Genomic DNA, 27,011 nt, shown 5'->3' on the forward strand with positions numbered 1-27,011 from the left:
CATTAGTTTTTATAAAATGTTCCTAAAATCAAAATGCCCAAAAAACCCCCATAAGATTTCATAGTGGTGTCAAGGGTCAATTGTGTACTATTGCCCAGGCCCCCCAGTTAGAATGAGGTATTAGTATATTGCTTCTTACTTTAAATTTAAATTCTTCTTTCGTCAGACAAGAAACCTGCAGACATCATTAAGCACTAAGCGCAACATAGACTCAATTCTGTCTGTAGAACGCTTTACTGTAAAAGTTGTCAAAATAAATGCCGGAATTGTAGCAGGAAAGGACAAAAAGTGGTCTCGTCTGCTTTCTTTGTGTCTAACCGCAGTGAACTTCAATCGTGGATAGAAAAAATAATATTTTGGCTTCCTAGTAGCTGATCTATAACATGACGGCATGCTAATTGTATGAGCGAGCTCGCTGACCTGTAATATCCTGACAGGCAGGAGTTGGGGATGTGGTGCTGAGTTTTCTAATCTGTCCTGGCAATCTGTTTCCGTCAATTACATGTCAATTTGATCTTTATTATTGAATTATTGAAAACATTTAATTGTATAGAATTTCCAACTGAAGCATGTCAGAACAGATTCACTAATTAGAGTCCGTTACTACAAAGAAAATATGGCTAATGAAATATTAAATACTATGTTAAAGAAATATCCAAGTTCCTGTAGATAAAATCTCTTAGCAATCCCATGGCTATGTACACATGGTGCGGGTTTTTTTTTTGTTGTTTTTATTTTTGAGAAATCTGCACCAAAATCTCCATGCCTATCCTGAAGCCAGCAAAGTTTATGAGACTTCTAACATGCTTTCCCATGTTGCTTTTTTTCCTTTCAAATTTGGAGCAGATTTTGGTGCAGAAAAAAATCTGCACCATGTCAATTGTTGGGGCGTTTTTTCCAGCGTTTTTTAACCTTTCCAGCCATTGACTTCACTAAATAAAACACGTGGCAAAAAGCCGCACCCAAACCGCATGCATTTTTTGGTGTGTTTTTCAGCCAGAGGGTGCAGATTTGTTGCGGAAAATTTTTGCACCAAATCTGCAGCGTGTGCACATACCCTAAAGGTTTTTAAATTTTTTGGGGCACGATTGGCCATCCCTCATATACGTCTGAGAGCAAAGGTCATCTGCTGAGTGTGATAAGGATCAGGCAGTTTGGGGTTCAACATGCCCAATCCTTTTGTTCTGCAGAAGATAAGTCACTACTAGAGGTGTCTGACAGAGGCTAAAGGCCACTTCACACATAACGAGATCGCTAACGACATTGTTGCTATGTCACAGTTTCTGTGACGAAACAATGACTTCACCAGCGATATCGTTATGTTTGACATGTATCAACGATCCGCCCCCTGCTGTGAGATCATTGGTTGTTGCTGAATGTCCTGGGCCATTTTTGGCTCGTTGGAGTCCTGTTGGGCAGGATGGATCTGTATGTTTGACACCTACCAATGATCTCGTTAATGACCTAGATGAGAATTTAAAGTGTAGTTGTGTCACCTTTTCTGCGCCCCCTCTGCTCTGATTGGTTGGCGCTGAGAACAGTAAGCAAACACTTGGGAACGAAGGATCGATGAATCCAGGTGCAGATGCAGCTTCGATCTGAAAAGCAAGCAAGCAACCGGGAACAAAGTATGAATGAATCCGGGTGGAGTCGCAGGTTCTATCCTCAAAGCAAGGCTCAAAAAGGGACAAAGGATGAAGCGATACAAAGTTGCCTTCTAGGCCGGCCGCCTAATCAGAATGAAGTATTGGCCACCATTCGGAGCGGAGGGGTGTGGAAAAGGCGACGCATATGCACGCCTACGTCAAACGCCAGTATCAAACACTACGCCCATATTCGAGGTTGGAATCGTTACATAGCTGCTGTGTGACAGGGTCCCAACGACCAACGAGCTCGTTATACAGGTCGCTGCATCGTTACTAAAGTCGTTGGGAAAATGACTGTGTGACATCTCACCAACGATCTCACCAACGATTTAACAACGATCCGGAAACTGTGACGTAGTAACAATATCGTTAACGATCTCATTATGTGTGACTGGACCTTTAAGGCCCCATTACACACAATGAGATCGCTAACAAGATCGTTGAAGAGTCACAGTTTCTGTGACGCAGCAACGATCTTGCCAGCGATCTCGTTATGTGTGACACCTACCAGCAATCAGGCCCCTGCTGTGAGTTCTCTAGTCCTTGCCGAATGGTCCAGACCGTTTTCTTCAAAGGCGATGTCCTGCTGGGCAGGGCGCATCGCTGTGTTTGACGCCTACAAACGACCCCCTAACAGGGTCCCAGTATAGTATATTTGATATATATATATATATATATATATATATATATATATATATGTATATATATACTAGATGTACTACCCGGTTTCGCCCGGGTTAATAACTGCTGTTAACAAAATAGAATGTATTAACAAAAATGTATTCTGCACACAAAAACCACAAAACAAACAGATAGAAATGTAATTATAATGTCTGTCTCCCCCTCCGTATATATCTCTCTGTCTCTCTCTCTTTGTCTGTCTGTGTCTTTCCCTGTCTGTCTATGACTGTCTCTGTCTCTTTCTCCATCTGTCTCTATCTCTTTCCCTGTCTGTCTATCTATCTCTGTCACTTTCCCTGTCTGTCTCTTTCCCTCTCTTTCCCTGTCTGTCTCTTTCCCTCTATTTCCCTGTCTGTCTCTTTCCCTCTCTTTCCCTGTGTCTGTCTCTTTGTCTGTCTCTTTACCTGTCTTTGTCTCTTGCCCTGTCTCTCTCTTTCCCTCTTTCCCTGTCTGTCTCTTTCCCTGTCAGTCTGTCTCTTTGTCTGTGTCTGTCTCTTTGTGTCTGTCTCTTACCCTGTCTATGTCTGTTTCTTACCCTGTCTGTGTCTGCCTCCTTCCCTGTCTGTCTCTTTCCCTGGCTGCATTGTGACACGCCAACATTCCATATAAGGGCGTGGCTGCGCATTCTTCTGAAGTTCTGTCTGCACTGTGGCTCCCAGCTCCATTGGCTTTAATGGGGGCAGGTTTTTTTGCGAATAACTGTAAAGCACGGGGTTAAAATTTCCCATTAAAACATAGCCTATGACGCTCTCGGGGTCCAGAAGTGTGAGTGTGTAAAATTTTGTGGCTGTAGCTGCGACGGTGCGGATGCCAATCCCGGACATACACACACATACACACACACACACACACACACACACACACACACACACAAATTCAGCTTTATATATTAGATATATTGTTGAGGAGAGCCATAAGGTGAAATACTTAATTAACCTCTGACATAGAGCACTGAGAAGTGTGTTCAATTAAATCAATTCTCTATACATAAGCCAGTCACTCTTAAGAGGAAGCCAAGATGGCCCCCGATGACATCAGAGACCAAACCATCAGCATGGATCCACCAGATGACGTCCCTCCCATAACCATGGTATCATCCACTGAAGTCAGACCCGCCCATCAACAGCAATACGGATCTCCCCATTGGCTAGCCCATGAACTGTCCCACTAAATGGGCATATCTGAACTTGTGTACGCCCCTAGCCTATATCAAGAGGACGCATGCTTCTCCTCAGTCTGTTCGGTGCCATCTTTACTGTGACCAAGAAGAGATTTCATATCCGACTGTGTCTGGTGTGAATTCTTTTATGCATGCACTTGGTTCATACCAATTCGGCCAGGCAGTAGGCAACTAGTGATCTCTGGTTAAGAGTTCACCTCAACATTATATACTATACATATACACACTGAAGAAACAGGAATGTCCCACTTAATACAAGAAGTTATAAATTTGGGAGAAACTGCCTATTACCAGATGCAGAACTTTTCTTTATTGTTTAATTGCTGTTTATTTACATAAAACAGTAATAGCCCCCTTATATTTCTGTATAGCCTATTTTTATCTGTTCCAGCTATGCTGTTCTTTTCACTGGTAAAGGTGTTTATTTAGTCTTTCCGTTTCTTTTGCCCCTATTTACCTTAGAAGTAAAAGCTGATCCATTGTGTCTCTAGTAGTTATATCCATCTTGCATAACTGCCTATCAACACACATCTTCTTCTCCTAATAGCTATCAGTAGGAAGCAAGCTGTTTGCCCAGGTGATAATGGGATCCCACTGAATCTGTGATTAGGGGATTTGTAAAGTGAGCCGATGATGGGTGCAGGTTGTGTTATTATTAGCGCTGGCTGGCTTGTTTTCATTCTATTTTTTTTCCTGTGATTTCAGCTTCCCCCATATCTGTCTGTGCACATCCCCTTGACAAACAATCCTCATCACCTCTGAGAAATTCCTTTTATTTGTCTGGTTGCCACCCACCTGTAAGGATTACATGTTCATGCCATGCTTGGCTTCACCTCATTTCAAAGCGAAGAGTCAGACTCCCACCAAAGAGCAAGATCTGTGAACTTGACTTACAAAAATGCATCATCTTATCATTGTTTGTGAGACAGTGGGACACATATTTAAAATACAGTTTAATAAAAGAAATTGATAATTAAGCCAATCACTGATTTCTCATATAGCCCATAGTTAAAAACATCCTCGTCCTTCCACAAGTTCTTAAAAAGTTTAAAATTTTCATAACCATATATTTTTCTTAGGATTTTCAATACATTTCAGGGTTTTTTTTCCTGCTACAATGAGCATTCTGTCAGAAACATGATATTCAGACAGAATGCCCCGATTAATTCACTAATGTGTGGCCAAAATATGAGTATTCAATGAGTAAGGTATTTTTACAGAAACGCGTTTGTGTGATTTTAATCTTTCTATTTATTGTGACCAATAGATTTTTACAATACTCTGAAGCACTTAAAGGGAATCTGCTGTAAAGCTATGACAGCAGCGGCGGTGGCCCCGTGTACAGGACGCTGTCGCGCAGAAGTCTATGGGCCTGTGGTCTGACAGAAAAAGCTGGAGGCACTGCGGGAACAGAGGAGAGGTGAGAATAATGTTTGTGTGTAAGAAGGGGACAGGTAGGAGGGCATTACTAAACAATGGTCTCATGCAGCACCATGCACCGCCGTATAAGACGACACCCGGCCTATAAGACGACCCCCGACTTTTGAGAAGATTATCAGGGGTTATAAAGTCATCTTATATGCCAGAAAATACGGTAATTGTTCTCATTAGCACTTTTTTGTCACAGGTGTGTCACAGGTGACAGACAGTCATATGGTTTCTGGCCATAGAAAGTCACAACGTTTGGTTGCGCAGAATGCTTCCTGACTTACCATTGTTCCTGCTGTCAGTATTCATTGGTATAGGTAGCTTTTCTGCTGGACTCATCTCTATCCCTTTTGGACCCAGCAGGAACTCACCTTCCACCCAGCTGCTGATCATCAGCATTCTCTTGGAGCTTAAATACCCCTTCCTTTCTTGGACTGGTGCTGGTGATATTTTTGAGGTCATTCAAGCCTTGCTTGCAAGCAGGTGACTTGTACTCTTCTATGGTATTGTTGTTGAAAACTTTGCTAACGTCTACCTGTGTCATCTGTAGATAAGTAGTTCATGCTTTTCCCCCGTGTGTCCTCCTTGTATCTTCTATAGTGTTTAGTGGGGTTGACAAATAACTCATCCCATCCGTTCCCTATTTAGGGCCCAGCACTAGAGATATATAGGGTCAGGTATCCAGCTTGGCGCATAGGTGAGGAACATATCTAGGGTGTTGAGGGACCCCAGGGACCAGCGGTAGCTTTGGCCAGGGGTCACCATTTTTCCTTTACCTAGACACAGTGTTTCCCTTCCCTTTCGTCATTTGCTAGGTACTCCCTGTACCTAGCGTTACAGTTTTCTTGTGTAAACAGGACATGTTGCTTAGAGCAATGGCAGCTTATGGGCACAGAACAATCAATTATGTATAGCATTTGAGAAACAAGGGAGCGGAGCATGACCATTATATCAGATGTAGTGTAAAAGTTGATAGCATTGGGCATGACACGGGTGTTTGGATAGTGTCCTAACTCCATGTGCACATGAAGGATGGCTTCACACACCAACAATTGTTAGATGTTTGGATGTTCTAATCAAAATGTAACTTTTTCTGCCGACTGTCGCAGTGATAATTTAAAATTATAGTGGTAATCATGTATTGGCTCCAGGCAAAGTCAGCATGGTGGCATCCTGAGGCCACTGATTGACTGTGGGGTCTGGTGACTTCAGTCTTCAGGTGACTGTATGCTGAATGGATGGGATTTCATCCTTTCTAGTCCTAGTGGTGAGGTCTGAAGGAATGAGTAAGGGGTACTTTGCACACTACGACATCGCAAGCCGATGCTGTGATGCCAAGCGCGATAGTCCCCGCCCCTGTCGCAGCTGTGATATCATTGTGATAGCTGCAGTAGCGAATGTTATCGCTATGGCAGCTTTACATGCACTCACCTGCCGTGCGACGTCGCTCTGGACGGCAAACCGCCTCCTTATTAAGGGGGCGGGTCATGTGGCGTCACTGTGACGTCACACAGCAGGCGGCCAATGGGAGCGGAGGGGTGGAGATGAGCGGGATTTAAACATCCCGCCCACCTCCTTCCTTCCGCATAGCCGACGGGAGCCGCGGTGACACAGGTAGGAGATGTTCCTCGCTCCTGCGACTTCACACACAGCGATGTGTGCTACCGCAGGAGCGAGGAACAACATCGGACCGTCACGTCAGCGTAATTATGGAATTCGCCGACGCTGCACCGATGATACGATTACGACGATTTTGCGCTCGTTAATCGTATCATCTAGAATTTACAAACTACGATGTCGAGAGCAACGCAGGAAGTGCGTCACTTTCGACATGACCCCACCGACATCGCACCTACGATGTCGTAGTGTGCAAAGTGCCCCTTACACTTCTTTCCTTCATTTATAAACATCCTTACCCTCTGTCCAAAAATAGAAATTCCCTTTAAGAGGTTGGATCCCAAGCAATCATCAAGTTATCTGCGCGCTGTTACACTAATGGTATCTTGCGTTGAATCAGATCTGTGCTATGGTACATCTGAATTTATGTCCAGCAGTTCGCTATCCACCATATTCTCGCTGTGTGTGGCTGCTCATTGTGGTTCCCACGTTCTTCCATATGTTTAAATGCAAATCTCCATTTCTTGTGACATCTGTGTTTCAAGGAGACTTTTCAAAATGCTCCACTATCATCTTGTCGTGTCAGATGTTCTGATCCCGGCTGACTGGACCTTTCATCCCATTGTGATTTGAAGCTGCTCGTTTTTACAGACATGGCAGGCATCAATATCATCGTGAATCGCGCCTTTCATCCTCTTCATCCTCAAGTTAAAGTGATTTGTGCATGGCTTTTTATACTCCCGGCAGAGGCTGCAAGTCCTTTTGTTAATTTTATGGTGGGTAAAGCCTGCCCTGTGGTCCTGGAGCACACGAGCTGCCATTGAACCGCAGTAAATCCAATCTTTTATATCTTTTTCTTTTATGGCTCTAAATGCTGAAAATCTGTTTCTAATCTTTTTACAAATGGTCCATGAGGCAGATGCTCCAATATTTTGGGTGACCATTGGCAACTTTACTGCTCCACGGAGACCATGCCCCTCACCATAGTACATACAATGGCAGGACATAGTGTAGGAAACACATGTTACAATTTGTAGCTTTCATAAGATGAGTGCATTTTCCATACATGTAGCTAAAGACAGAGACTAAAGGCCCTGTCACACACAGATAGATCTGTGGCAGATCTGTGGCAGATCTGTGGCAGATCTGTCGTTGCAGTGAAATTGTGGACAATCAGTGCCAGGTTTGTGGCTGTGTACAAATGGAACAATATGTCCATGATTTCACTACAACCACAGATCTGCCAAAGATTTATCTCTTATGAAAATAGAAAAACGGGTTTTAGCCGCGCTAAAAAACCACTGGTACAGAATTAATGAAGAAGTTTCTTTTTTATTTCAGCTGAAATAAAAAAGAAACTTCTTCATTAATTCTGTACCAGTGGTTTTTTAGCGCGGCTAAAACCCGTTTTTCTATTTTCATATTTGATTTTTGCTGTTTCACGGGGCCGCTGCTTTCTAACCAAGCTGACACTCACATGCGATTTCAGGAGTTGTGACTGGCACAACCTGATCAGGTGAGTGTTACCATACCTTTCTGTCATTTCTGGTTTACCGGATAAGACCCTATTTGCGCCTTTTGTCTCCCCACCTCTAGCACCTGTAAAGATTTATCTCTGTGTGTAACCGGGCCTTATTACTTTTCCAGATAATGCAAACATTTTGTTGGGGGAAGGGGATTATTTTTCACAAACCAAGACACAAAATATAATTAAAAATTGTTAGTTACTGTTTTACTTGATTAGCCACAAAGCTGGATCTGTTTAAATATTTTGTGTTTTAAATGTTTAAATGTCACTCTGTGACTGCAGATTGCACACTATCAAGATTCAGCTCGAGCACTAAATATGTTTGCAAGTATGCAATTCAGGCAAGTGCGGTTAAGTGCAGACTAGCAACTTTTCATGCTTTTCTCGATGTTCTATAAAGAGGAGCAGATGAGAATTTAGTCGCCACTTGACCGAAACTATTCAAATCATATAACTGCGGTCATGTATCGACTGCTCAAACGAGTAACAGAGAATCCTGACAGTGTGCACATTTTTGTATCTCGACAGTATGCAATCTGCAGTCACAAAGAGAGACTGCAGATATTTATCAGAAGCCTGGAAAACCCCTCTTAAAGGGAACCTGTCACCAGATTTGGCCCCTATAAGGTGTGGCCACCACCAGTGGGCTCTTATATATAGCATTCTAACATACTGTATATAAGAGCCCAAGTTGCTGTGTAGAACGTAAAAAAAACTTTATAATACTTACCTAAACGGTCGCTGTGGTGGAGTTGGGTTATACGGGCGTCTCAGTTCTCCGGTGCCGGCACCTCCTCTTTCAGCCATCTTCGTCCTCCTTCTGAAGCCTGTGTGCATGACTCGTCCTACGTCATACACACTCGCCAGCATTGAAGTCCTGCGCGGGACCGGCGAGTGTGTATGACGTAGGACGAATCATGCACACAAGCTTCAAAAGGAGGACGAAGATGGCTGAAAGAGGCCGGCACCGGAGACGGAGAACGAAAACTCCCATATGACCCAGCTCCAATGCAGCGACTGTTTAGGTAAGTATTATATAAAGTGATTTTTACATTATACACAGTGGCCTGGCCTCTTATATACAGGATGTTAGAATGCTGTATATAAGAGCCCACTGGTGGTGGCCACAGCTTATAGGCAAATCTGCTGACAGGTTCCCTTTAAGATGTAGCAAGAATAAATACATTTAATTTAATTTTTGTTTATCTGTGGAGCCAGGTTGTTTGTAGGCTCAATTTATATAATATAACTGTGATTTGAGTATTCCTTTATATATATATATATATATATATATATATATATATATTTACAGAGGAAGAACCTGATTTAAAGACAGCATATGTTTTTTCAATGTACACCTTTACTAGTTATATAAGATGCAATATATTTTCTCTGTATTGATTCCTAATTGTTTGATAAAAAAAGATCTGATTAAAAAAAGAATAAATACATTACTTTTTTCTTTCTTCTGACAAACGCCCTATAGCATATCCACTTTCTGACAACTTTAATTGACTTTTAGATATATAAAAAGTTAGTTCTCTTATAGCTCTAGCCTACAGTATAGTCATTAAATAAGGATGAGATGTGGTTCAAACTTCCCAACATATCCTATTTGTCTGGTGTTTGCACAAACTATAACGTGGTGAATTGTAATATGTGACGTGACCTCTTTGCTCCATACTTTGTACAGTCATCTTATGTAGGAAAAATCTATTTCACTGCACTTGACAGTTGCAGTCTGCAGAATTGTGAATGCAGCTGTGAAGTATAACATAGAATGTAACTCACAATGAGTAAGTATAATATAATGGATGTACAAAAGTGACTACACCAATACACCAACATATTAGTGAGTGCGGTTCCTGAATATAATCCTTGCTGTCACTCAGCCTCAGTACAGGATAAGTAATTGTGAGTGCAGTTTTGGAGTGTATTACTGATTGTTACCCCAGATCGGCACAGGTTAAGTGAAGAAGACTCTACCAGCAGAAAGAGTCTCTGGCGTAAAAGAAATGTTTAATGTTTTTGTTAAATTGTACATTTTAGTTGTGGACATTGGCTCTGGTATATCCATCTATGAAAACATTATTATTTATTTTTTTATACGATCACATTTTCCGAATGCTTTTCCCATGGCTCAGTGACATATTAACCTTTTGGAATAAGCTGATCCCAGCAGCTACTGGCTTTTATGGCAATATGACAATTCTAGGTGTTTCTATGCCACAAAGTTTGTTGGGCCGCTTTTTCACTCCGTTCCTCTCCCCCGTTCAGTGTTCCTGTCAGGGCTTCTGTCCAAAGCCTCCGCAAAACAGGTTTCAGACATATGCGCAGACTGGGACATTGACTATAATGATGCAAAAGGAGTCACTGTGTGCTCTGTCGTGCACAATTATCAGGAATATACGCCTATTGGAGGCAGAGACCCAGACGTAGTAGACTGTGTCCGGGTGTCCACCTCCAGTAAGTGTATACTCCCAAAAATGGTGCACTACAGAGTACACAGTGACTTTTGCACCATTCTAGTCTATGGGCCTGTCAGAGCATAAATCCGAAACCCGTCTTGCGGGGGGTTCGAACGAAAAAAGCTACACGTTGGCTCAGTGGTTAGCACTGCAGTCTTGCAATGCTGGGGTCCTTGGTTCAAATCCCACCAAGGAAAACATCTGCAAAGGAGTTTGTATGTTCTCCCCGTGTTTGCGTGGGTTTCCTCCCACACTCCAAAAACATACTCACAGGGAACCTAGATTGTGAGCCCCAATGGAGACAGTGTTGCCATTGTATGTAAAGTGCTGTGGAATTAACAGCGCTATATAAATGAAAAAATATTATTATAATATTATTATAAATTCAACAGGACTACTTAACGGGGATAGGAATGCAGTGTGAAAGCGGCCTAACTTGACTTAATCTCCTCCTTACTTATTGAACCCCTCAATTTCTGGCCGATATACAAACAACTCTTGGAAAAAATAGTGACGATAGTGTCACTAGAGGTGAAAGCATTCGTAAGTACTCCTATATTTCCTGAATGAGCGCCATATCAGGGAGCACTCAGGAAGTAGAATCTTTAGGTGCTGTGTCATATAGTGACACAGAAATATAAAAAAATTCTGACTGCTATAAATATGAATGAACAGTCCGGGGCATCTGCTGAATGACCCTTACTGCTAAATGGGTGTGGCTAGGGGTGTGGCTAGGGGCGTGGTCAAAATTTGCTGATGAGTGTGCGCAGCGCAGCTTCTCATCACTGTCCCTCCGGCTGTCTGTGCTCTCTTCAGCACAGCGGTGACGTCACTACTGTGCTGATATGTCCAGAGCACAGACAGCGCGCGAACGTGCAGGAGCGGCGGGGACCGAGGAAGGGTGAGTATGTATTCCACATGTGTTCCCGATGGGGATGGGGGGGGTTGCAGAGCCATATGTGTGCATGTGCAGACCCATATGTGTGCGTGTGCAGTGCAGAGCCATATGTGTGCGTGTGCAGACCCATGTGTGTGCGTGTGCGGTGCAGAGCCATATGTGTGCGTGTGCAGAGCCATATGTGTGCGTGTGCGGTGCAGAGCCATATGTGTGTGTGTGCGGTACAGAGCCATATGTGTGCGGTGCAGAACCATATGTGTGCGGTGCAGAGCCATATGTGTGCATGTGCAATACAGAGCCATATGTGTGCGTGTGCGGTGCAGAGCCATATGTGTGCGTGTGCAGAGCCATGTGTGTGCGTGTGCGGTGCAGAGCCATATGTGTGTGTGTGCGGTACAGAGCCATATGTGTGCGTGTGCGGTGCAGAGCCATATGTGTGCGTGTGCAGAGCCATATGTGTGCGTGTGCGGTGCAGAGCCATATGTGTGCGGTGCAGAGCCATATGTGTGCATGTGCGGTGCAGAGCCATATGTGTGCGGTGCAGAGCCATATGTGTGCATGTGCGGTACAGAGCCATATGTGTGCGTGTGCAGTGCAGAGCCATATGTGTGCGTGTGCAGAGCCATGTGTGTGCGTGTGCGGTGCAGAGCCATATGTGTGCGTGTGCAGAGCCATATGTGTGCGTGTGCGGTGCAGAGCCATATGTGTGCGTGTGCGGTACAGAGCCATATGTGTGCGTGTGCAGAGCCATATGTGTGCGTGTGCGGTGCAGAGCTATATGTGTGCGTGTGCAGAGCAATGTGTGTGCGTGTGCGGTGCAGAGCCATATGTGTGCGTGTGCGGTACAGAGCCAAATGTGTGCGTATGCGGTACAGAGCCATATGTGTGCGTGTGCAGAGCCATATGTGTGCGGTGCAGAGCCATATGTGTGCATGTGTAGATCCATGTGTGTGCGTGTGCGGTGCAGAGCCATATTTGTGTGTGTGCAGAGCTATATGTGTGCATGTGCGGTGCAGAGCCATATGTGTGCGTGTGCGGTACAGAGCCATATGTGTGCGTGTGCGGTGCAGAGCCATATATGTGCGGTGCAGAGCCATATGTGTGCATGTGCGGTACAGAACCATATGTGTGCGTGTGCGGTGCAGAGCCATATGTGTGCGTGTGCAGAGCCATGTGTGTGCGTGTGCGGTGCAGAGCCATATGTGTGCGGTACAGAGCCATATGTGTGCGTGTGCGGTGCAGAGCCATATGTGTGCGTGTGCAGAGCCATATGTGTGCGTGTGCGGTGCAGAGCCATATGTGTGCGGTGCAGAGCCATATGTGTGCATGTGCGGTACAGAGCCATATGTGTGCGTGTGCGGTGCAGAGCCATATGTGTGCATGTGCAGAGCCATGTGTGTGCGTGTGCGGTGCAGAGCCATATGTGTGCGTGTGCAGAGCCATATGTGTGCATGTGCGGTGCAGAGCCATATGTGTGCGTGTGCGCTACAGAGCCATATGTGTGCGTGTGCAGAGCCATATGTGTGCGTGTGCGGTGCAGAGCCATATGTGTGCGTGTGCGGTGCAGAGCCATATGTGTGCGTGTGCAGAGCCATATGTGTGCGGTGCAGAGCCATATGTGTGCGCGTGCGGTGCAGAGCCATATGTGTGCGGTGCAGAGCCATATGTGTGCGTGTGCGGTGCAGAGCCATATGTGTGCGTGTGCGGTGCAGAGCCATATGTGTGCGGTACAGAGCCATATTTGTGCGTGTGCAGAGCCATATGTGTGCGTGTGCGGTGCAGAGCCATATGTGTGTGTGTGCAGAGCCATATGTGTGCGTGTGCGGTGCAGAACCATATGTGTGCGTGTGTGGTGCAGAGCCCGATGTGGGGCTGTTATTTGCAATGCTGTAGTGATACCAGGTCAGGTGCTGGGGCAGAATATACTGACAGGGAATGTGTGTGCAGGGGGCGGGCAGGGGGCGAGGCTGGACACTGGGGAGGGGCTGAACACTGAGGCTGGGCGGTGACAGCTGTGACTGAGGTTTTGCACAGGAAGTGGTCATGTTTGCTGGAGCTGAATGTAAACAAGAGCTGCAGAGAATAAAGGGATAATTCAAGAGGAACAAAAGTTAGAAAACAAAAAATAACAATGTAGGGTTGATTTATATGACAATACAGCACAGATAAACTCAAAAATTTTTGTTAACCTAATGTCGGACAACTCCTTTAAACATGAAGCTGCTTTGGTGGCCAACTTTTGAACCTTCTGCTTTGCTCCTTGTTAGTCTAAGGGGTACTTTGCATGTTGTGACATCGCTACTGCAATATCGTCGGGGTCAAATCGAAAGTGACGCACATCCGGCGCCGGTAACGACGTCGCAACGTGTAAAGCCTAGATGCGCCGATAAACGATCGTAAAAGCGTCGTAAATCGGTGATCTGTGTAGTGTCGGACATTTTCATAATGTCGCACCAATAGGAGATACGATGTTGTTCCTCGTTCCTGCAGCAGCACACATCGCTGTGTATGAAGCCGCAGGAGCGAGGAACATCTGCTTACCTGCGTCCACCAGCAATGCGGAAGGAAGGAGGTGTGTGGAATGTTTACGTCCCGCTCATCTCCGCCCCTCTGCTTCTATTGGCCGCCTGCCGTGTGACGTCGCTGTGACGCCGCACGGCCCGCCCCCTTAGGAAGGAGGCGGGTCGCCGGCCAGAGCGACGTCGCAGGGTAGGTAAGTGCATGTGACGCTGTCGTAGCGATAATGTTCACTACGGCAGCTATCACAAGAGATCGCATCTGCGACGGGGGCGAATACTATCGCGTTCGGCATCGCTAACATCGGCTAGTGAGCAGTACCCCTAAGTGCGAAGAGGGTTATTGAAGATAATATAAGTAGCGATCAGTATGCTCATCCCTGAGGTTCAAAGTGCGTTGGTGTTTTAGACCAGTGTATTTGGCCATACTGCTCAATTGCTCTATCATTTAATGATCTTAAAACTTTATTTGTAACTTGTTTTCCTTCCAAAAATATTATGTTCTTCAGCGCAGTCACAACATTAACTTTATTTCTGTTACTGGAGCGTCTCTATCTCTAACCTTGATATTGGAATTCTGTTTTCCAGTAACTTGTACGAAAAAATGAGGAGTGGATAGAACTGGTCAAGGTTAGAATTTTCCTGTAATTAGGCAAATGAAAAACTGTCAGAGATACACTGTCTAACTGTATTTCAGAAAATTACCCCAAAGCCACAAGAAGCACTTGTATGTTGCTTAATAATGTTTGCACGCCCTTGTGTCACATTTTCCTTCTGCCTTTCCTGCAAGGAGGCCATACAGATGTAGTTGAATGGGGTTTGTCATTAAACGAAACTAAAGCTGGTGTCACACATAACGACGACGACAACGACGTCGCTGCTACGTCACCATTTTCTGTGACGTTGCAGCGACGTCCCGTCGCTGTCGCTGTGTGTGACATCCAGCAACGACCTGGCCCCTGCTGTGAGGTCGCCGGTCGTTGCTGAATGTCCAGCTTCATTTTTTGGTCGTCACTCTCCCGCTGTGACACACACATCGCTGTGTGTGACAGCGAGAGAGTGACGAAATGAAGCGATCAGGAGCCGGCACTGGCAGCTGCGGTAAGCTGTAACCAGCGTAAACATTGGGTAACCAAGGGAAGACCTTTCCCTGGTTACCCGATGTTTACGCTGGTTACCAGCCTCCGCTCTTGCTGCCAGTGCCGGCTCCTGCACTGTGACATGTGGCTGCAGTATGCATCGGGTAATTAACCCGATGTATACTGTAGCAAGGAGAGCAAGGAGCCAGCGCTAAGCAGTGCGCACGGCTCCCTGCTCTCTGCACTGACATGTAGCTGCAGCACACATCGGGTTAATTAACCCGATGTGTACTGTACCTAGGAGAGCAAGGAGCCAGCGCTAAGCGCGGCTCCCTGCTCTCTGCACATGTAGCACAGCGACGTTATGATCGCTGCTTCTGCTGTGTTTGACAGCTAAGCAGCGATCATAACAGCGACTTACAAGGTCGCTGTTACGTCACCGAAAATGGTGACGTAACAGCGACGTCGTTGTCGCTGTCGCTTAGTGTGACACCAGCTTAAGCCTTGTGCCCATGTTGCATTTTTCCTAGCATTTTTCCTTGCTTTTTTTAATCAATAAAGCAAGGAAAATGCATCCCAGCAAAGTCTATGAAAATTGTGACTCGCTGTGCACACGCTGCTTCCTTTTTCATTCCAGTATGCGTTGCTGAAAAAAGAAGCAGCATGTCAATTGTTTCTGTGTTTTTTCCTGCTTTTTTCACCAATTGATTTCGATGGAGTCAGTGAAAAACGCAGGAAAAAATGCATGTGTAATGCCCACGTTGCTTTTTTTGTGTGTTTTTATGTGCTTTTTGACATCACTGGGGTTCCCTGCAGCCTCATCTCGTGGTCTGTCCCGCGGGACCTACTGCAGGGAACTCAGATGACATCACAAGGTGAATTGAGATCATGCCGGTTGATCACCAAGGTTTCCTGCAGATCCGCAACAAATTGCCCGTGCTGCACAAACGATGGGGGCAGGTGCAATCGCACAACATATCGACACATGTAAAGCAGCCTTTAGACTCTTTTGGTATCTGTTGTGTCTATAAGGCAAAATGGATACATTTATTGTACGTGACATTGCCTTATGTTGCCAATAATGTCAGTGCTTTATGTCTGGTCTAAATAATTTCATTTTGCAGCTATAGGAAATAACCTAAGCAATAGTTAGTGATGTAATTATCTCATTGCCCTTATATAAATCTATCTGCCGCAAATGTATGAAGATATTTCATAAAGAGACAGCAGTGACTTAATTGTGCAATAAATAACCAGCTATTTGACAGCCCCATAGACAATGATTGGAACTGAGGTGGAGCATGCACACCCCTGCTCCATTCAAGATGGGACATCTCGTTCTTGGGATTGCTCAGGGAATCACCATTTAACCATTAGTCTCCAGGCACGCTCTGCTCTACAGTGGAGGCTTTAGGCTGCTTTCACACTTCCGTTGTTTTGCATCCGTCAGGTTCGTAGTTGCGACGGAACGACGGATGCTTTGTTTTTTAGCTGTCAACAGACGCAACGGATGTGTTATTTCACAGGATTCCGTTCATAGGAATCCTGTAAAAAAAACTGATGTGTTGCGTCTCATCCATTGTGCGTCCGTTTTTTGACGGATCCGTCGTGATCCATTTGTGTTTGGGATAGCCAGATGGGTGTGCCAGACATGCTGGGCATGCTCAGTAGAACATGACGGAATCCAACACTGGATTCCATCATGTGACAGATTACGGCGGAATCCAGCACTATAGACAGCCATTATAGCTCTTGACGGATTGCGACGGAATCCTGCGGAGTGCGTTTTTTTGACGCTTCAAAAATTGTTACATTGTGTGTTCCTTCCGTTCGACGGTCAGTCACTCAACAACTGATCCGTCGAGCGGCGGATGCAACGCAAGGCCATACGTCGCAATCCGTCATTAATACAAGTCTATGGGGAAAAATCGGAATCCTGCAAAAAATTTTCCAGGTTACCGTATTTCCTCAAGGCGACGGATTGTGATGGATGCAAAACAACGGAAGTGTGAAAGCAGCCTTATTCAGGTTAGTTTTTGTTAAGGCCTCTCATTTATTTATTTTTCCTTGCATGTTGTAATGCCTTTAGAAGAGATCAGCAATGCTGGGTGACACCGCAAAGTAGAAAGTGTATAACCGGAAGCCATGCTAAATGTGGGAAATTCCAGTGACTAATAAATTCAGGTGTCCTTGTTTTGCAGCCAGTGAATGCTGCTTAACGTACAGTAAAAGTGAAAAAAAAAAGTGAATTTCTCATTTCCAGGAAATGTGTATTCATGTTGATTTTTCCATGGTTTCCCTGTCCAGTGCTTAAATTAATTCATGCTGCCAAATTGATACTCTTAACTATAAATGTTATAAAACCAGTTCACGGTAAAAATGTATGAAAAATATCTAGACTACATGTGCTTTACTTAACACTTCCAATCCTCATAATAAGACCTCGCTCCCAGTTGCGTATGGCTCCTGATGTGAGAGCCATCGGATGCAATATACCAATCTTTCTCTGCTCAGGCTCTGCCGCGAGCGTGAGCAGAGTGTCCTGCAACTATGATCCAATCTTGTGACCGGATCACAGGTGCGGAGAAGGAGAGGATAAACTCTCCATCTTCTCCACTGTCTGTGTATACATCGCACTGCACTCGGATGACATCCGAGCGCTTTCCGATATTTCACCGCACCTAGTGGTGTAACTAGAGTTCGATGGGCGCAGATGCAAAAGTGGACCTCTCCCCCACCCCATCCCCGTATGTTGGTCAGATATATGTGTATGGATGTATTTAGTGTTTTAAATACTATAAAGACATACCAGTTGCCTTCCCCCATTCCCCATTATGTAGTAATGTCCGCCATCCTGTTCTAATGTACCCTATCCTGGGCTTCTTCCTGGTAAATATGTTCCCCATCCTGGTAAATGTCTTCCTTCATGGGCTACTTCCTGGTAAATATGTTCCCCATCCTGGTATACACGCCCCCCCATCCTGGTATGTCACCCATCCTGGTTTATTCTGTCCCTCTCCTGGTATATACTGTTTCCCTCCTGTTATATACTGTTCCTCTCCTGGTATATATGTTCCTCTCCTGGGCCCCTCTTGGTATATACTGTCCTCCTCCTGGTATATACTGTACTCACCCCCTCTCCAGCTCCCACGTCGCACGGCGTCCTCCTCTACAGCTTGCCTGCAGTGGCCGACAGCTTTCATTGCCATCCGTGCTATGGCAATGCCTGATGTCATTGTCATGCGCCTCCTCAGTCATGGGGATGCCGCTGAAAGCTGCCAGCTTCTGTTTGTCCGGCAGCATGTATCACAGTGCAGGGACCCAACAGATCTCTGCACCTCGATGCATTTCAGCTTGATGTGCGGCCACAGACGTACATACAGCTGCAGCAATGGCTGGCGGACCCCTGCAACCCCGGCCGCGATCACTGCGACCACGATTGTTCTGCCCCTGCAAACAAATGGCAGAGAAGTAAATCCCAGCAGGAGGAAGGGAGAAAGACTCATCCATGAGTAAGCAAACATAACTTAGCGAAACGTACGTCGGATGTCCTGGGGGTCTCCTTGTTCACCGCCTGCTCGTTCCAGTGCCACACCTGACTGGTAAATATAGACCTCCTCGGTCTTTCTCCCTTCCTCCTGCTGGGATTTACTTCTCTGCCATTTGGCTGATCCAATTGCTAGGAGGCTACTCTGGGAGCACTGATTTGATGTATCACTGGCACTGGTTTAGGCTTTCCCCACCTCTCCTTATCTGGCATAATATGTTTGCAGCTTTTATTGTATGTCAAAAATGTGCACTTTTTTGTTTGATATCGATTTTAACATTTGTGACTAATAAAGCTGGTTTTATCTTTCTCTGAAACACTCCTGTCTCTTCTGGTTTCTTAAATTAATGGAGTAAGCAGTGAGCCTCTGCTCTCATGGTATTGCAGGGCCACTGTTACATTGTATAATGCGTCATAAGTCTTTTGTTGTATTAAAAATTGCATAATGTAAATGGAGATTGTTTGAAATCTTTTACAAGTCATGAGTTACGATCAATTATCTGGTGGTGTAAACGCTCTTCAGAGGTAGTTATTGTATTCACGTCAATAAGGGTTATTCCTGCACTGCATCAATCCGAATCTCGTGCTTTGTATAGATTGGAACACTACCCCATTCATACTTATAAAGGCTTAGGGTACCTTCACACTTTAGCGATGCAGCAGCGATCCGACCAGCGATCTGACCTGGTCAGGATCGCTGCTGCATCGCTACATGGTCGCTGGTGAGCTGTCAAACAGGCAGATCTCACCAGCGACCAGTGACCAGCCCCCAGCCAGCAGCGACGTGCAAGCGACGCTGCGCTTGCACGGAGCCGGCGTCTGGAAGCTGCGGACACTGGTAACTAAGGTAAACATCGGGTATGGTTACCCGATGTTTACATTAGTTACCAGCGCACACCGCTTAGCTTTGCTCTCCTAGCTACAGTACACATCGGGTTAGTCAACCCGATGTGTAATGCAGCTACATGTGCAGAGAGCAGGGAGCCGCGCACACTGTTTAGCGCTGGCTCCTTGCTCTCCTAGCTACAGTACACATCGGGTTAATTAACCCGATGTGTAATGCAGCTACATGTGCAGAGAGCCGGAGCCGGCAGCACAGGCAGCGTGAGAGCGGCGCAGGCTGGTAACTAAGGTAAATATCGTTTAACCACCTTGGTTACCCGATGTTTATCTTGGTTACAGCTTACCGCAGCTGCCAGATGCCGGCTCCTGCTCCCTGCTCGCTTCATTTTGTCGCTCTCTCGCTGTCACACACAGCGATCTGTGTGTCACAGCGGGAGAGCGCCTTTGAAGAAAACGAACCAGGGCTGTGTGTAACGAGCAGCGATCTCACAGCAGGGGCCAGATCGCTGCTCATTGTCACACACAGCGAGATCGCTAATGAGGTCACTGCTGCGTCACAAAAAACGTGACTCAGCAGCGATCTCGGCAGCGAGCTCGCTGTGTGTGAAGCACTCCTTAGTGGTAAATGTATTCCACTGTGCCTTTCTGCAGTGGTGCCGGAGTCCTTGATAACAGTTGATGGGGTCCTTGATAACAGTTGAGGTCCCAGTGATCCCACCCCACTGAGTAGCTGTTGATGAAATATCCAATAGCCATATATGATTTTGTTGTCTCTGGTAAAAAATGTGAATCGGCGACCAATTTTTTTCTTTTCCATGAAAAATCATACTTTTATTTATCAAATGAGTTGCATAATGAATAGAGAATATCGTCCAGACATTGACGAGGTTAGAAATAATGATTTTTACTTGAAATAATAATGTTCTCCTCACACTTGGCTTTCGGCACAGGATGCTCCTTTGCAGCAATTCCAGCTTTGCAGACCTTTGGCATTCTAGCTGTTAATTTGCGGAGGTAATCTGGAGATATTTCCCCCCATGCTTCCCCTCCCCCCACAAGTTGGATTGGCTTGATGGGCACTTTTTGCGTACTATACGGTCAAGCTGCTCCCACAACAGCTCTATAGGGTTGAGATCTGGTGACTGGGCTGGCCACTCCATTACAGATAGAATACCAGCTGCCGGCTTCTTCCCTAAATAGTTCAGGCATAATTTGGAGGTGGCTTTGGGTCGTTGTCCTGTTGTAGGATGAAATTGGCTCCAATCAAGCGCTGTCCACAGGGTATGGCATGGCGTTGCAAAATGGAGTGATAGTCTTCCTTATTCAAAATCCCTTTTACATTGTACAAATCTCCCTCTTTACCAGCACCAAAGCAACCCCAGACCATCACATTACCTCCACCATGCTTGACAGATGGCGTCAGGCACTCTTCCAGCATCTTTTCAGTTGTTCTGTGTCTCACAAATGTTCTTCTGTGTGATCCAAACACCACAAACTTCGATTCGTCTGTCCATAACACTTTTTTCCAATCTTCCTCTGTCCAATGTCTGTGTTCTTTTGCCCATATTAATCTTTCCTTTTATTAGCCAGTCTCAGATATGGCTTTATCTTTGTCACTCTGCCCTGAAGGCCGGCATCCCGGAGTCGCCTCTTCACTGTAGACATTGACACTGGGGTTTTGCGGGTACTATTTAATGAAGCCACCAGTTGAGGACCTGTGAGGCGTAGATTTCTCAAACTAGAGACTCTAATGTACTTGTCTTGCTGCTCAGTTGTGCAGCGCGGCCTCACACTTCTCTTTCTACTCTGGTTACAGCCTGTTTGTGCTCTCCTCTGAAGGGAGTAGTACACACCATTGTAGGAAATCTTCAGTTTGTTGGCAATTTCTCGCATGGAATATCCTTAATTTCTAAGAACAAGAATAGACTGTCGAGTTTCACATGAAAGTTCTCTATTCCTGGCCATTTTGAGAGTTTAATGGAACCAACAAACGTAATGCTCCAGATTCTCAACTAGCTCAAAGGCAGGTCAGTTTTCTAGCTTCTCTAATCAGAAAAACTGTTTTCAGCTGTGCTAACATACTTGTACAAGGGTTTTCAAGGGATTTGTAAACATCCATTAGCCTTCTAGCACAGTTAGCAAACACAATGTACCATTAGAACACTGGAGTGGTGGTTGTTGGAAATGGGTCTCTATACACCTATTTAGATATTGCATTCAAAACCAGACGATTGTAGCCAGAATAGTCATTTACCACATTAACAATGTATAGAGGGGATTTCTTGTTTAATTTAATGTTAGCTTCGTTGAAAAAAAAATGTGCTTTTCTTTCAAAAATAAGAAAATATCTAAGTGACCCTAAACTCTTGAACCGTAGTTTATATATATATATATATATATATATATATATATATATATATATATATATATATATATTGTGGATTCCTGGGCTGTAATTGATATGAATAGCCCTTGGGGGTTGGACAATAATTATTATATTATTATATTACACATGAGCTTTTACTTGTTTCACAGATTTTTGTGAAGTTTTGTGCAGGTTGCAATGTGACATTCGATCTGTCGATGCTTTACCGACCAATATAGTTCATGTGATCCTTCTTGAAGAATGACAGTAATTATTAACTCTTTTGTCTCCAGTTGCTGCAGCTCAACTTTCTTAAAGCCCTTTGGATGTCAATGCTATAATAGGCTCTCAGATCCAGGCTATTGATGCTTCAGCTACTGAAGGATGTAACCAGATAAAATCTTTGTGTTCTAAATTATTTTAGCTACATTTTTTACCTTACCCGTCATCATTAAATTTTGCGCAGCTGTATAATGTCTTTGTAGTTGCATAATGTACAGCTTGTTTTTTTTTCTGTAACTAGCATGTTGTGATACAGTTACATACAGTTTCATGCTTTCATATTTTGGGGCAGAGAATTTAAAGACCACCTGATAAAAAGGGTTTGTTTTTTTAATACTTTTTTTTTTAAGTGTTGAATTTTTGCTCTTTATTTTACTCCTGCTGCTTCCCTGAGTATTTATTTTGTTTTCTATCCACTATACAATTTCAGAGATATGTGCCTTTTTACTTTATGCTCCCCATATACTAAGGCGGGCTTTACACGTTGCGACATCGCTACCGATATATCGTCGGGGTCACGTCGTTTGTGACGCACATCTGGCGCCGGTAGCGTCATCGCAACGTGTAAATCCTAGGTGCGATGATGACTGAGCGCAAAAGCGTAAAAAAATCGCTGATCTGTGTCACATCGTTCATTTCCATAATGTCGTTACTGCTGGCGGTACGATGTTGTTTGTCGTTCCTGCAGCACCACACATCGCAATGTGTGACACTGCAGGAACGACAAACATCTCCTTACCTGCGTCCACCGGCAATGCGGAAGGAAGGAGGTGGGCGGGATGTTATGTCCCACTCATCTCCGCCCCTCCGCTTCTATTAGCCGGCCTCTTAGTGACTTCGCGGTGACGCCGAACGCACCTCCCCCTTGAAGGAGGGATTGTTCGGCGGTCACAGCGACATCGCCGTCCAGGTAAGTGCGTGTGAAGCTGCCGTAGCGATAATGTTCGCCACAGCAGCAAGCACCACATATCGCATGTGCGACGGGGAGGGTGCTATCGCGCTCGACATCGTTAGCAATTGCTAGCAATGTCGCAACGTGTAAAGCCCGCCTAAGTCTTCAGTGAGAGAGTTTTGCGCAAAAAAATTCTCTGGTGTTGCATCCTTAAGCTACTCTAAATAATTACCCTGTCAAAACCTGTCATAGAGGCATCTACTTATGGTAGAAAAAACAGTGGAGGATCCATAATGTTGCTCATGCTGCGGAGAGCAACCTATGTGGCCTAAACATGATACCATGGCCTGTAGCATTTCACGACTTGTCTATCATCAGGGACATTTGGGATCATCTTGGTTGGCAATTGCAAAGGAAGCTGCCAGCAACAGATCTTGATGATTTGTCCAAGTTCAATCTTAGTTACAGAACATTCTTCAGACAACCATTAATAAACTCATTGGCAGCATGTCAAAGTGTGTTGACTTGTAGTGTACGGCTATGTCCGCACTTTGCGTCGAGGTAGTTGCAGTTGAAAACGCATCCTCTGGCAGAAATGGTATTTGCCAAAGTTGCTTTTGACCACGAAAACGCGATGACTGCTTTTGACCATGAATACGTGGATATTTACCGCGTTTTAGCTGTGTTTTTAGCGCTTTTTACCTGCTTTTCCATAGCTTAAAGACAGATACGTTTTGATTACAAACACACTACTAAATAAAGTTTTAACATACAAACACTATGAAAAAAGGAAAAAAAATGAAAACAAATATAATTTTATAAATCATAACAAAATTAGTTTTATTTAATATAATTATAGCGGTTTTATACTATTTATGGCTAAAATAACAATAAATTAATATTTTTCATTAGTTTAATTGTCGGACTATGTGTGTGTGTAAAGGGACATATTATTCCTTTATTTTGATGTCATAAATGCATGTTTTCTGCAGCTAAAAAGCTGGAATTTTGATGTTGCTTGCTTTTAGCAACTTCTCATTGACTTCAATGTTAGCAAAACGCAGCCCAAATGGCAAAAACAATTGACATGCTGCTTCTTTGAACGCTGAGTTTTTGCCCAAAATTATGCAAATTAAACGCTGCGTTTTGAACAGCAAAGTGCACACAAGAAATCCCCATTTCCCATAGACTTTGCTGGAAAATCAAAACACATGCATTTTGGCATGAAAACGCTGCAGTTCAAAACGCAGCTGAAACGCAGGTAAAAACGCAAAGTGTGCACATAGCCATAGTGTTGCATTTTTTTTCTGCATGTTTTCTACATGTCCACATTAAACTGCATAAATACAATTTCGTCTTTCTTTAGTTTCAAACAATTTTATTAAATTTCAACCATACAAGTAATGCAAATAAATCACAAATACATTCCCCTACCTGGGGATTATCATGAATGATAACCGTTATTAATAAGCGGTATGAAAAAAGAAGAGAAAAGGAGAGAGGCTATAGGAAAGAAGGGAGAGGAAGGGGATGGGTTGGCAAGCACCAATTCCGTTTTACCAAAAGTGCCTCCAGTTGATTGTCTGTTTCTTGATATAGGAATTGTTCAAGGTGATAGGCGCAGTACTTGAGATAGGTTGTTGCTCTGGGCGTGATGATAGTCCACTCGTGGGGTCCAAATAGCATAAACGTTTTCCAAACAATCTCATCATGTTTGTCTTTTTTTATCGCACTTTTACTGCATTTTGTTTCTGCGTTTTCCCTATTATTTGATGTGTTTTTGGTGCACATTGGAAGCACTGTTTCTAATGCATTTATAAAGGCATTAAAAACAGTGCTTCCAATCTGCACCAAAAACACATCAAATAAGAGGGAAAATCTTTGGCTAGTTTTATTAAACACTTTTATTTCAGGAAACATTTTACATTGTGCACCTACTATATATGATCCATTAATGTTGACCACAACTGTACTTTTCATCATTTTAATGCGCTTGGCATAAACATGTTGTTAATGCTTTCCTTAACCAAGAATCAGCAAAAACATTAGTACATGCCCTCATCATCTCCTGCCTCGACTACTGCAACCTCCTGCTCTTTGGCCTCCCTTCCAACACTCTTGCACCCCTCCAATCTATCCTAAACTCTGCTGCCCACTTAATCAACCTGTCCCCTCGCTATTCCCCAACCTCGCTACTCTGCCAATCCCTTCACTGGCTTCCCATTGCCCAGAGACTCTAGTTCAAAACATTAACCATGACATACAAAGCCATCCACAACCTGTCTCCTGCTTACATCTGTGACCTAGTCTCCCGGTACCTACCTGCACGCAACCTCACATCCTCACAAGATCTCCTTTTCTACTCCCCTCTTATCTCAATGATTTTTCTGAGTGCATAAGAGATCAAATGAGCATTTGCTCTCATTAGATTGCTAGATGTGTTTAGACAGGCAATGATTGGGAACAGCGTCAGACTGGAGTACCCTGGGCCCACTAGAAAAAATCATTCTTGGTGTCCACTATGTACGGTAGCTACATAGAAATTAATATAGACCACCAATTGTGTGGTAAAATGTGCTAATATCAGGGTGTAATACTTCTTAAAGCCTCTCTCCAAGTTGTTGTTTTTTTTCTTTTGCCACTGGAGTGGGGGCTCTCATCTAAAGTCCCTGGTCTTACTTCGACTCCCAGCCCTGTCTTCAGCTCATGGAGCGCTTACCTTCCCCGCCACATCCTCATCACCTCTGCGGCTCTGCGTTGCCTGCAGCAGTGTGATAAGGTTGCAGCTTGATGACCTCATCATGCTGCTGCACACTGGGCCGCCTTCGCCCTGCTCTGCTCCACTGACACTGGTGCCAGCACATGGCTAATTTGCTTGCAAAGCACATCACATGCAAATTAGCCATGTGGTAGTGCGGTTGAGGAGGGGTGCCCGGCCGGGGCTTAATAAAACAAAGTAAGTACCCCGGCCGGGCCCCGACTATCCTCTTCATTAGGCCCCATTATGAGGGCATTGGCGGCCCTGCCAGCAGGTGCCAGAGCCTGGGCCTACCGGAGGAAACTTCGGTTCTCTTGTGAGCTTGTCCCCCCTGATTGGGAATGAACATTTATATAAAAGGTTGTTGGAATCTATAAATCGGAGGGAATGTTGCTGTATGATACTTCAATGCCTAATAAGACAGATCGAAGGGCATTATCTTCAGGATGAAAGCCCTTTTACTAAAGAGACTGTTCCCTGGTAATCAATGATGGTCATTCACATTAAATGGCAAGCTCTCTTGAGGAGTTTTTCTTACCTTGTTATGATCGTATATGGGAGTAGGGAAAACAACTTCCATAATAGTATTGTTTATTTCAGTATGTTCATCCCTAGCTACGGGATGTACGTTTTCTATCCCTTTCTGAGTTATAACAGGATCTGAATTGTTTCCAAAAGCTCTTAATCCATGCAGTGTACATTAAAAAGCTGTGTGTCATCCTTTTCGACTGCGTGTTTTGGTGTAGATCAGACAATCGCCGAGCAGGGAGTTGCTGCAAAAACAATTCTGTTTATTTGCAAGCTTACATTTCTATTGGTCCACCCCTGTTTGCTTCTCCATGGACCTGGATCTTGATGGGTTTGCTTTATAGGATTGAAGTTTTGCAAGTGATGGTAGGAGTACAACCATCACATACAGTGGTGTGAAAAAGTATTTGCCCCCTTCCTAATTTTTTGTTCTTTAGTATGTTTGTCACACTTAAAAGTTTCAGATCACTAAACAAATTTACATATTAGACAAAGATAACACAAATAAACACACAATGCAGTTTATAAATAAAGATCTTTATTATTAATGAAAAGAAAAATACAAACCTACACGGTCCTGCGTGAAATAGTGATTGCTGCATCCCTTAAAACATAAATTAACGGTGGTTCATCACACCTTTGGGAAGCTGAGTTCTATTTCACTAACTTCACCCAGGCCTGGGTACTGCCACACCTGTTCTCAATCAAGAAATCACTTAAATAGGACCTGCCTGACAAAGTGAAGTAGACCAAAA

The sequence above is a fragment of the Anomaloglossus baeobatrachus genome, chromosome 10, assembly GCF_048569485.1.
Source record: "Anomaloglossus baeobatrachus isolate aAnoBae1 chromosome 10, aAnoBae1.hap1, whole genome shotgun sequence".
NCBI lineage: Eukaryota > Metazoa > Chordata > Amphibia > Anura > Aromobatidae > Anomaloglossus > Anomaloglossus baeobatrachus.